Source organism: Larus michahellis, chromosome 2 (assembly GCF_964199755.1).
Source record: "Larus michahellis chromosome 2, bLarMic1.1, whole genome shotgun sequence".
NCBI classification, from domain to species: Eukaryota; Metazoa; Chordata; class Aves; order Charadriiformes; family Laridae; genus Larus; species Larus michahellis.
Window position 1 is genome coordinate 51556096 of NC_133897.1, and position 13115 is coordinate 51569210.

Genomic DNA, 13115 nt, shown 5'->3' on the forward strand with positions numbered 1-13115 from the left:
TAGCTCTTCTTGGAACGGTTGAAAGCTAAAAACTGTAACGAAATAAAAGTCTTTATATCTGTGTGTGTACAGCCACCCTAGGAGTCCTGTGAATACAGATAAACTGGGCATTCGGTAATGTCTCCAGTTTCCTTGTGTATCTAGTTGTTTTCTGTGTGTGCCATCCCGTGTGCCTGTGGTTTTGGCCGTTGACACAAAATTCTGTCACAGAGGGCTGTGTAATGGCCATTTGCTGTTAATTGCTACGTGAAATTGCCAATCATTGTAACTTCACTATGGTCTCATTCATAGGTCATCACCAGTCACCTTGGCAAATCCTGAACGCTTTTTAAAAAAAAAAAAAAAAAAGAGGGAGAAAATAATGTGGGTTTTTTCATGCTGCTTCTCCCTTATCTTTTTCTTTTTCCCCTTCCAACTGCAGTCTTCCACCATGGTTTGCGTGTAGATGATGATGATGGTCTTGTAAATCAAGACAACGGTTCCAGATCTAGCTAGTCCCTGCTCTAAGCCTACCTAATCATCTCTGGAACAGCTGCAGATTTTTGTTGCTGAGAGGCTGGACCGAAAGCATTGAAGAGTGCATTTGGTATGCTTTCAAAGGGCTAGGCACACTCATCCCCAACCCTGAGAGCTGGGGAGGAGGGAAGAGGCAGGAACATTTCAAGGAAGGAGAAGGCCTGCTGACGTGAATCAGGATTTAATGAGCTGACCACCTGCTCTTGAAATCCTCGTCTGCAAGATATTTGAGCCTCTGAATTCAGACATGACACTTACAGGCTTTCGGCTAATCTTGCTGTCTGGCAGCACAGTCACAAAGAATGTGACCTCAGGAATAGAGAAGATACCTCCTGGATATCCTGGCAGAGCATGTTAATAAACATTTTAACATCAGCAGCGCCAGCTCAGTAGGCAGTAGGTTGGGAGGCACATATGATTACTCTTTAGCTCTAATATTTATTAGGAGTGGGAGCACTTAAGTTTCAGGCTTTAGGTTCACTTGAATCCTCAGTCGGAAATGCACAGTGCAAGGGAAGAGAGGGAGGTGTGTACTACAACATGTGCAGAATCGTGCATGCAAGTATGAATTGGGCTTTTCATAGAATCATAGAATGTGTTGGCTTGGAATGACCTTGAAAGGTCATCTAGTCCAACCCCCCTGCAGTAAGCAGGGGAATCTTTAACTAGATCAGATTGCTCAGAGCCTCATCGAGCCTGGCCTTGCAAAGAAAGAGAAAGAGCCATCAAGGGAGTGTCTCCCACTGCTCTATTTTGACCTTTCTATATCTGTTTTCCTCTAAATTTGTCAAAAGTGAGTGGCTGTGCATCCAGATTAACTGCGTGGCACAGGGCTCCCCTCTGCCCTGTTACCAGTGTTGCTTGTGGCACCCTCATTCTTACATAGCATACTTTTAATTCAAATAACTTAAGAGAAGTGGCTGTTGCACTTATGGAGCAATGCACCAACTAAGCCTTGCTAAAGAAGAGTCTTAGAGTGCCTTGTCCCAAGAGGAGCGGTGTTGCTTCATGCTTGCAGAGGGCTTCACCGTAGTGTGCTGCCCACTGTTTTCTTGGTAGCACGCGTTGCTATGGAAAGCCTGACTCCATCTGCTCATCTCACCTGCAGAAAATGTTGCTTTTAAAGTCAGAAGACACGTAAAGTCTTTGTAAGGAAGTAAGTCTTTGTTTTTTCCCCGCAGCAGAGAAGATTATATTTCTTTAGGTACGATTTCCCTTGTTCAGGAATGTGAGTCCTTATTATTTTTCTTATTAAACAAACTTGACAAATTGACTTGACAATGATTCCATTTTCTGATTGAATGGGGATGCAAGCTGTATGGTTATCTTTCAGGGGCTGATGGCCTTGATCCATTCTTGAATTCTGAATGTTGCAGTGTCAGTGAGCTTTCTTTGTGATTTCTGACTGTCTACTGTATTTGCTTCTTCACCTGTTCTTGTGTTGTTTTCAGTTCAAGGACACATAAATACAGATGTGCCACTAATATGTAACTTCTCCCATTTGTTGCAAGATAAGAACATAAAGCAATCTGAGAGTAAAACAGGAAGAGATCTCAAAGGTGAACAGGGAAAAGAAGCTGACTTTTCAGTACCCCACCGACACCTTCTGTGACTTGAAATATATTGCTTGAAACAATACCCTCCGTACCATTTAGGTGCCTAAGCTGCGGTTTTCAGAGCCTCACAGGCTGCCCTGTGATCTAATGCTGTACAGAAACCTCTAAAGCTCCATTTTAAAAAGTGGTTAGTTATTTTGCCTTCATTACTATTTAAAAATCTCATAGCTCTGGGGATTGGACACATTCTTCTAATCTCCAGTCTAAACCTATTTTGGCAAGTTTATACCTATTAGTTCTTGTACCAGCGTAGTTCTTTTGATTAATTCTTTTCATTCCCTACTGTCCTTTCTCTCACTCCCTGATATACTTATAGACAGCAATCATATCTCCCTTAGCCTTCCTCTGGCTAGGCTAGGCTAGGCTAGCCAAGTTTTTTGGTTTCCTCTTGTAAAAAAGGGTGCCTCATTCCTCTGCTAGAAGCCTTTCGCTGCACCTGTTCTGGCAATAGATTAATCTTTCTGAGCATGGGTGATCAAGGCAGTATGCAGTATTTCAGACCAAGTTTCATTAGTTGCCTGTGCAGTGATGTTCGCCGTTTCTGTTGGGAAGCTCTCTCATGATCACATTTCATCTATTTCCTTAAAACAAAGCAAATAGTATTTGTATTACTTTCGTACTACAAATTATCACCAAAACTGTTCCTACTGCACATGAAGTTGTGGTGCAGAATGGTGGCTCTAGGCATGTCCAGCTTCTGAATAAAACAAGTTAGGGACCCTGTCACTGACATGTTTTGTTGCCTTAAAGATTTCCCGATCATGCACTCTGAGTGAAGATTTCCAGGTGGGGGGAGACTGTGTAAATACAAGCTGTGTGACAGCACGTGCACACCAGGGAGCTAAATTAACTCCAGTGTTTTTGCATGTTGTGTTTTGCAGACACAACATACTCCTTTAAGCGTTGCATAAGGTAATGTAGGCTGAGGTATACTCATGATTGATGAGCCTATTTACAAAATTATGCAGCTCACCCAAATGAATGTCAATGAGGTCTTTAACGCTCACCACTGTACCTCTTAACTACCCCTCTCTGATGTATGTCACTCATTTTGTCTGTCCCACTGAAACACTTTGGTACTAAGACCTCAGTTTTACAGTGGCAGGGATGTAGAAGACCTGACTCTAAACCTGATGATGGTAGATAAGGGAAGGCGTCTTGTGTGGAGAGGGAAAAAATGTTCATTCTGGTCAAAAGGGAAGGCTGTGGTTTTTGTGGATTTGTCTTTGCTTATTTTTTCACTCATTTTAAATGGAAGCTGGTTTGTACTGGTCAAAGGCACCAAGTGGTAAAAGAAGTCGAATCTGCGCATCCACCAAATCTAGAAGGGGCCCTTTAAACATTGAGACAAGCATGGAGAAAAGTTAAGCCCTCCCATTCTCATTTTACATTGTTATTACACACCCTAATTGACAGCACAGCAGCCCCCTGGGGTAAGCTCCTCAACTGCTGCATGTTGTTTTAGCTCAGCTGATGTCAGTGAAATGGTGGTGATTTCTACGAGCTGAGGATGTGGTTCTTGCGTTCGGAGGAGGTATTGCAGAATATCAGGCCCAAAAGTGTTTTCTGCTGGATTTTTAGTTAAGCTGATACCTAAAGGAAGGTTCTAGCTAATTAAGAAAAGGTTTCGCTATGTGTCTTAAGTCCTTTTCCTTGAGAGACTCAGTAGGCACTGTGTGTCTTGACTTTAACAGAAATGTGATAAGATGACAGGTGAGTGTTTATTGATTCCAATTCCTGTATATAGCAGAGCAGACATATTGGCAATACCAGTCTATGAGTTTGGCTGATGCGATCCTGAGAGCAGAAAGATGTTTTAATAGAAGTAAAGTACAACCTGAGCTTTATTACAGATGTCAAGTTTATTGAAGTGTGACACACAAAGAAGGTTTTTGGGCTGTTACCATACATCCACAATGCACGAAACAAAGTCAGAAACAAAGTAAGGCTGTTTTCAGTCCTCTTTGTTTGTCAGAGCAGCGGGAAAACAGAGAGTCTTTTCCAAGAAGAAAGGATACTAAAAGCACTAATGGCTTCTTTTTTCAAGTGTGTTTAAATTCAGGACATCCATTTGGATGAAATATATTTAAAATGGTGTCTTGTTATTTATTTTTCTTTGTTGTTTTTTTGTTTGTTTGTTTTTTTCTTTTAGAAAGAAAACAAAGAATACTTTTTTTATATTTGATTTCATTGGGATGCAGAAAAACCTACTGAGTCTGGAAGAAAGGAACTAGACTTTTAGTTTGATCCACAACTTTAACTGGAGCTAGTCATGAAATTTAGATCTGGATCTGGATACCAAATTTTATAGTCACATCCAGTGCTTTTACTCTAATTAACGTTTATAAAATAACATGTGTTCTACAGTTTATCAAGCCCAGCTAGTAAAATGCAAAGAATGAGCTATATTTTTGCACAGTGTTTTAGCACGTTAGGATGACTGTCCTGCTTGTTGTCAATGGGACAATTAAGAAGGATATTCTGGCAATGAGTTAACTTATCTGGAATGGAAAATGATATTTTTTTCCATTTCAGGGAAAGAAACTAGGCATTATACCAGTAATCTGAAAATACATGTCTGAACTGCTGATCTCATGGCATGCTGTGATTGTATGAGGTTGGTTAATTGGGTATGCTGATCTGAGTTCACTGTTGACATGCACACAGCTGTTGTGGAAAGGGAGCTTGTTAATGAAAGTAGAAGAAAAACTTTAAAGAAAAAGCACGTTTGTCACTTAACTAGCAAAAGATTTGCTTTCCTCATTAAAGTCATTATAACTGAGCTCTGGAATTGCACATGCAACAGGGAATTACTTGAATTAAGTTAATAAAGTTGTACTTTATTAGGTGTGAGGGGCCTGATTATTCCATTAGTAGCACGATACAGCCTGAGTTCAGATCTGTGGACTGGAACAACCAGGTTATGAGGATGGAGCTGTGAAGCTCCCATCATATGCATCTCTTCACCTGGGTGAAGAGGAAGGCTTTTCTTTTGTTTGTTTTTGTTTTTTGTTTTTTTTTTTTTTTTTTTTTGAGACAGGACAAAATAAATGAGTGCTGCACAAGCTAAAACATTAATCAATAGTGTTTGGTCTTAGGAAATTTACAGGACAGCTGTTCAATTAGTTGGTAGAAACTCTACATGCTCCTCAGCTCTCTCTGAACACATCAGGCCTTGGGAATACATACCAGGTTTTGGGATGTTATTGCATGTTCTTTTCAGTGCAACTGGCTTTTGTTTGTTTTCTTCTTAGTTACTCAGTTCTTGAAGATGCAACAATTAGTTTTATCTATACAGTTGAAGGACACAGTGGACACTGGTAATAAGCTGCTTTCAAGCAAATAATGTTACCTGTAAGGTGAAATGTTAAGAGTACCAGCTACTTGCTATGTAAATATCTTGTTTGATAACACTTGCTAAATAGTCAGGTTACCAGTGCCTGCCTTTTTGATCTGGGGAATGCTCTTAAAATGTTGCCATTTAATCTTTAAACTGATTTAATCAGTGACAGAGATGAATCAGTCTTGGACCCTGGTAAGCATTAATATCACACAACTGTGAAGAAGTTACCTGAAGTGTTGGGTCTGAATGATGGAATTGGAAGTCTCCAAAACCTCTTCATGAAAAATTTTGAAAACAAGACATTTTAAATGGTGCTTCTCCATTGAATGATAATGGTAGAGGAGTCCAAAGACAGCAAAGTAGGAGTATTAAGAATGGAGCAGCAAGTGAACCATTTTTCTGTTTTTGAATTACAGACAACATGAGAAGGTGATTGGCAATGATGCACTTCGGGTAATGGGTCCCACTTCTGAGTGCACCACAATAAAATCCCTACCTTGAACAAGTGCTTCCCCTGTCATTTGTCACTAAACAAGAAACCTACTGGGAGCTGTGTGGATGAGTGCAGGCAGAGCACTGCTTCTGTCTGCTGGGCACTGAGCTGTGTTATTAGACATGTCCTCTTGGCTTTCCAGCAGACTTCGGCTTCCTGAATCGCTATTGAAGCGTGCAGATTAGAGAGGGCCTTTCCAGCTATGTTCACAAGATCGATAAAATGGAAGAAAATTTTAATGTTATTACTCTTAATATATTTTAATATAGCAAGCTTTTCCCAGTGAAGATAAAAGCCACTTGCCATTATTCATTACAAAACAGTCACATTCCAAAATGTTTTGCTCATAGTGAAGATGATGGGCATTTTGTGGCAGAATTAATCCTATGTTCCCTGTTGAATAGACAAAGCGGTTTAGCCTGATGTGTTGAGAAGTAAGCTAAGAAGCTTATTAGGCAGATTGTCTTTTCTGGAATACACCATTCTTTACCAAATATTCACATTTGTAGGCCAGCAAAGAGTTAATAATCAATTGCCACTTAATGAACCTATAATCACCTTATTAAATCCACATTGAATGTGTAGTTAAGTGTACTCAGAGTATTTTAATTTAAAATGTTACCATAAAATCTGCAAGTGGAATTAGTGTAGTGCTTTTGAGATTACATTAGCAACAAAACAGGGGGTGGATAGTTATTGTTAATTAAACCATACAGACAACATCTAGTGGAATCCTAACGGCGTGTAAGATACATCTATTTATTTAACATCTTAGACTTTCAAGAATCTCTGCCCTCCAACTGTTTTGTATGTTGTTTGGTTTTTTTTTCTCTCCTCTCTTTTAATTACCAGGGGAATTTTTGGACTGGTTTTGTTACTTTAGAAGACTGGTGGGATGTAGGAGTGAACCTTCCAGTTGTCTCTGTTATGGGCTTGACATTAATATGGTCCATGGAGTGATAGAACAATATTATTTCACTATTAGTTTGTTTATTAAACTATAGAATCATAGAACCAGTTAGGCTGGAAAGGACCTTTAAGATCATTCAGTCCAACTGTTAACCTAACGCTGCGAAGTCCGCCACTAAACCATGTCCTGAAGTGCTACATCTAGACGTCTGATTTTTTTTTTTTTCTGCCATCTAATCAGTCTCTGAAGAAAGCTCTTGATTTTAATAATTTCCTGTAATAAAAGTGTCCCCCTTCTTGTAACATATTCATGGCCATGTGGTCATGAAGTTCCATACTTTTTTGTACTTCCCTGCTTAGGCCAAATACCACAAAGAGCCACCATGTTCCCTGGTCATTGTCCTTTCTCATCCTCCTTTTTGCACATCTGCCTTTGCAGTGAGACTGAAAACACCACATTTGTGTGGGATATTTTGTTTGAGGGGATTTGCTTTGTGACAGACTCACTGTTCAATCTGTGCTATAGTTGTCTCTGCCTTTTGAAGTAACAAAAGTTCACCTCTGTGGGATGACCTTCAGTGTTACGCTCCCCTCTTAAGCTTGTTTTCAATACCTGCTGAGTACTCAAAAAGGGAATAGTGCTACATACCTGTCATCTTTTAGCTGATATACTCCATCATTTGGGTTGAAGACAGCAGGAGTCCCCCAGATCAGCCTCCCTGGTTGTTGCCTCTGCTGCTGTCACGGGATCAGTGTCCCTGTGCTGTACAGCCCTTTTTTGTCTAGAACAGAGTCGTCCTAACAAACCTTTACTAATACCATAAATTCTGGTAGAGATAAGGTCATGAAGGTTTTACATCTTGTGCCCAGCATCCTTTGCTGCTGTTACCAGGCCCTTACTGTCTCCCCTGCTCTCCAGCCCTGATGCTTCAGTAGTCCTACTCCCTTGCTGGTAGTTTCTGCTTTGGTTTTTCTCCTTATGTATGAATGCTTCATCAAAGGGCTTATGTGCTTTGTCCCTGCTCCTACGTATCATTTATCATGGATCTCCTCTTGTCCTCCAAATCCTTTTTGCACAGACAGTTCCTTGCCTATTTCTTGTACATGTATCCCTTACAAACAGATGAGGGACTGTTTATTCCCCTTTACTGCTTTCTGAGACAAACAAACCTACCCAAATAGCATTTGGAGAAAGATAATACTTTTTTTAAAAATCCTTCCTAGATGCCAAAATCACACTTTCTTGCTTTCATCATTGTTGTGGAGAGTTTAATTTAGACCCCCTGCATCACCCGGCATTGCTTTCACTTCTTTGTAAAGGCACTAGAAGAATATGACACACTATTAATGAACATGAGACTACGCTTTGGCTGTTAAACAGGCCTTTTACTCCCAGCTGTACAAACCATGTGGTTCCTCTTCATTTTGAAAAAGGCAGCTAAACAACTCTTCTAAGAAAATCCAGTGTACGGTGTGAAGCATTCTTTCCCAAACATGCTTAAGACTACAATCCACTTTGATTCATTTATTGCTTTATTTTAATCATATTGATCCAATTTTAGCTCTTTCCTTCTGTGAAGAAAGGGAATTGTGGCTCTCCTTGCTGAAGGTCATAGCCTGGAAACCTGAAAGTTAAGGCAAGCCCCTGACCCTGCTGAAGTCACCAGGACCTCATACATTATTTGTTAATCCTTTCCATTCACTTTCTGTGTGTAGTAGTGCATGTGTGTACAGGCCACAAGTAAGGATTTGCAGAATGGAGCTCTTGCTTTGTTTATAATTGAAAACCATTGTTGGAGAAACAACGATTCAGTAACCTTTTCTGAGTCTGGCCTAATGTCTCTCTCCAGAGACCATGGTGAGCACAGTGGTAAATTGATTTTAAAGACAGTACAGCATTTCTAACTCTTTATGCAAGACTGACTACAGTTTCAGGTTTCTACTTAATAGCTCTGGATAATACAGGCCTGCAAGCATCAGTGTGGAGATTGTGTATGTATAGCAGGGAATTATGGGCAGATTGCATTATCATCTTTCTTCAGATTTTTCCTGCTGCAAAAGAAAAAAAATCAATATTAAGATGAGTGAACAGACCATTTAAATGAAGAAATAAGTGGTAGTAATTTGATTCCCTATTGTGCACAATGGTGATATATATAGTCTGGAGGCAGTTACACTTTTTACAATCTCTTGAGGGAGTTTATGTCTTTCCATTTTCACCTTACTATTAGGCTGGCCAAGTTGAAGAACATGGAAGGAACCAAGAAGCTCTTATCTGAGTGGGCATCGTGGGGGAGAGCAAAACAAAGAAAACCTTTCCTTTCTTGAACTAATGGAACTGGCACACTGATTTAAACACACGTGCACACTCATGCATCCTTTAATCTCAAAATATGAAAAAAACCCACTGTACTCTGATGGAATAAGATTAGCTGGAGATGAAACCAGCAAGGGTTGTGGAGGGTGACAAGAAATTCGCCGGTACATCAGTACTGAAAGAAAGGCTAAGGAAGAAAATGTGGGGCTGCTACTCAGTGGGCCAGGACACATAATTACAAATGACAGGGAAAAGGTCAAGGTACTCCATCCTTGGCTTGATTTTTTACTGGTAAGGTCTGCCCTCTGGCCTTTAAGTTTCCTGGGTTTATTAGCAAGGCCTGAGGGAGTAAAGCATTATCCATATTACAGGAAGGTAAAGTAAGGAGTGCTTACGCTAACTGAGCATAAACAAGTCCATGGGATCAGATAAAATGCATCTTGGGGAGCTGACCAATGTCATCTTGAGGCCACTTTCTAGTACCTTGGAAAGGTGATGGCAACTGGGGAAGGTTAAAAAAAAAAAAAGTAAAACCTAAAAAAAAGGCGTCTTCCAGAAGGGCATGATGCAGGGAACTAATGGCCAGTTGGCCTTATCTTAGTCCTGGGGTGTTAATGGAGCAAATCCTTATAGGAAGCCTCTTCTGGCCACATGCATTTACAAGTCCAAATGTTGCCTGACCAACCTGACAGCCTTCTATGGTGAGGTGAATGCCTCTGTAGATAAGATGAGAGCCATGGAACCTTGAGTGGAGAAGGCCTTTTAACATGGTCTGCTAATCTCCAAATAGGCAAACTGGTGACATATAGAGTGGATATGAAGATAACAAGGTGGGTAAACTATTAGGCTCAAAGGGTGGTGATCAGCAGCATAAAGTCTAAGCTGGCAGCTGGTTGTCAGTGGAGTCCCTCGAGGATCAGAACAGGGACCAGTATTACTTAGTGGACTCTCATCAAGTTTGTGGGCAATACCAAATCGGTGGGATGGATGGGAGTGGTCAATATTTTGGCAGGGAGAGCTGCCATTCAGAGGGAACTGGACAGGTTGGAGAAAGGAGGTGACATGAAGTTCAACAGAGGAAAATCCAAAGTCTCGTACCTGGGACAAAATAATCCCATGCCACAGCAGAGGCCAATAGCCAGCTGCATAGGAAGTAGGTTTGAAGGAAAAAGGGGGTTCTGGTGGGTGAGCTGAGCCAGAGCCAGCAGTGCACCCTTCCAGCCAAGAAGGCCAGACATATGTCTGGCTGCATTTATTAGAGTACAGCCAACAGGTCTGGGGGAAGTGATTCTGTTCGGTGCAGATGCAAGTTATGTACATTAAGGTAAGTGATCTAAATCTCATCCATGAGGACTAGCAAAGTCAATTCTGATACTGATATAGATCGGTGCAGTTAAAAATCACAAGTTGTTAAACGTAAACAACTTTTTGGAGGTGTTTAGGGGTTTTTTTAGAGATTAATTTTAATTTCACAATACATCTCATATTTCAGAGAAACACCAGATTGTTAAATGCAGGGTCATTCTCCTCCTTTCCTTGCCAAAGTTGGATCTGTAGCCTGCAGCATCAATTAATTAATGTTGTAAGAGTATAAACAGAAGTCTTCTCTTCTGGTGATCATGCAATCGTCATGATTGCTAAAGGATGGAAGAGAGACAGTTTGTAAGTTTGTAAGAACAAACTTTTTTCCCCAGTTATATCTACTAATCCCAGCAAATGTGCTTTCAGGTTCAGAAGATGATCTGGTCTGTTTACCTAGAAGCTATTTCTAATTGAGGTGCAAGTTATACATACAGCTGGGTGGGCTGGAATTCATCAAGGACAAGCAAAACAGCCACACAGTAGCAAGCGGCGGCAACAGTCTAAAGTCAGAATAAAACCTGAAAGAAGCTTAAAAACTTGTTCAGCTTTTCCACCTCAGTCAGCTGGTCCTGTAAAATAGTTTACCTCTTTTTACAGACCTGTCTTCTTTGAATAATTACAGAGAAGGCGGGTCACTTGACAGCTGGCATTAAAAATGTTTTAGTTCTAGTAACTTTGTGAGGTTAAGGCAGCTCATGCCAGCTGAAGATCTTTTGATCACCCCATGTATTAAATGTGCCATTCATTGGGCTGTGTTTGTTCCTCCCATGTGGCAGCTTCAGTTCAAGCAGAGAACGAGTGACAAAGCAAGGAGGGTGAGGACATCCTTCCCGTTTAAGTGTTTGCTATTAAAAGTAAGAAAAACACAGCCTGCCAGAGAGGTAGGAGGAGGGAATGGGTTCAACCCTGGCAGGAGTCGGTGGGCAGATGATGGCATCTCTTTGCACTATGTGACTAACAGAGGTCATTGTTAATAGCTTGCAAATCAGCCCATGGCAGTTTTCTCTGGTATGGAAGGACAACATGCAAGACACTGATATGCACTTCTCTCTCATTTGGAGGTGTTTAGAAAGCAAGTTGATGTACTCTTTTTTTTACCCCTTTTTCTCTTCCTCTGAAGAGATACCTGGGCTGTTATATTTAAACTGTTGTAAATATTTGAAATATACTCAATAGTGTGTTTTCAACTCCTGGACTAAACTATGATTTGGAAGACGTAAATTACAAGAGATCATACCATATTTGTTTCTAATAGCCTGTAGTCTGTAACAATTTTAACTGTGTTTTGAAAAAGTGTTCTGTAACAGATATACTCTGATGGTTCAATGAGTCCATTCAGAAGTACTTTCCACTTTGCAAGGGTAATTATCTTTATTAGTCCTGTACCTTGATAGTGTTTCAGCAGAGCATTTAGGAGTGTCAAATTCTATTAAGCATAAACTAGCTCACGGAGGAAATAATTTGGAACTGTGTGCAAATGGTGATACTTTAAGAGGTTTAAGTGAGTGTTCTGCTAGGTGGTTTTATCACTTACTACCAAAATAAAATAAAAAAAAGGACAATATAATTTTTATTTATTTGGGGGGAGGGGGCCTTGCGTCTTTGGAATGACAGCCTTCCCCTCATAAATAGATGTGGAAAATCTTAAAGCTTCTACATGCAAACAACTGATCGCTAAGATAACAGGCTTCTACCAATTTTTAATCAGCACAGTTCAAAAGTGTCATTTTGTCAGTATACTGAATTTTGAGTAGTAAAGGAATGCTACATAAACTGTGATGCTTTTCTGAAGTGCCTGGTCTTTCCAAGAACTGAACTGCAGAGATCAGGCAGGAAATAAGCACAGCCAGTACTTACAATGGCTTCGCAATCCAGTAAAAGATGCTTCTAACTCATCCTCTGTCATGTGCTGTTTGCGAAAGCTGAAGTAGCTGTGGAGTTTCTGTAGAGCTACACCCACAGGCACTGAGCAAGTCCCTGGGATGAATTTCAAAATGATCTGTCTCACCTGAGTTACAGGAGAAAATATGGGAGAAAACCAATGGAAAGTGCTGAGACCCAAGGAAAGGATTTTGTTAGTGATAAACAGGAAAATTAAACTCTAGAGGAAGAATGTGATGGTGCAAAGTGTGTCCTGCTTGATTTCCCTAGACAGCTCAATTTCATTGCATGCCATTAGTGCTTACATTCCAGACTGTGCATGTATTAATCATGCTGGAACTGCTGTCCTCAGCTCTCAGGAAGTTTGACTTTCCTCCATGCACAGGCTCTTTAGCATCTCCAACTTGCTCTTTCTCTCATTTCGTCACTGGTTGGTATTTGCCCTGTGGTTAAAGGGGAACAATATGCTGTACTAGCAGAAAGGACATACCAATTATTGTGAGCTAGAGAGTGTTTCCTTTTGCATGAAGTACTGTGTTTCCTACTGCTCCTTTTCTGGAGTTAGTTATTGTTCTGTTTTGGGGCATACAGTAATAAGGAGCTCAGCAAGATGGCTGTGACAAAGGTAAACACAGAGTCCTGCAGTGGGGATGGAATAAGTCCCTGCAGCAGCCCAGG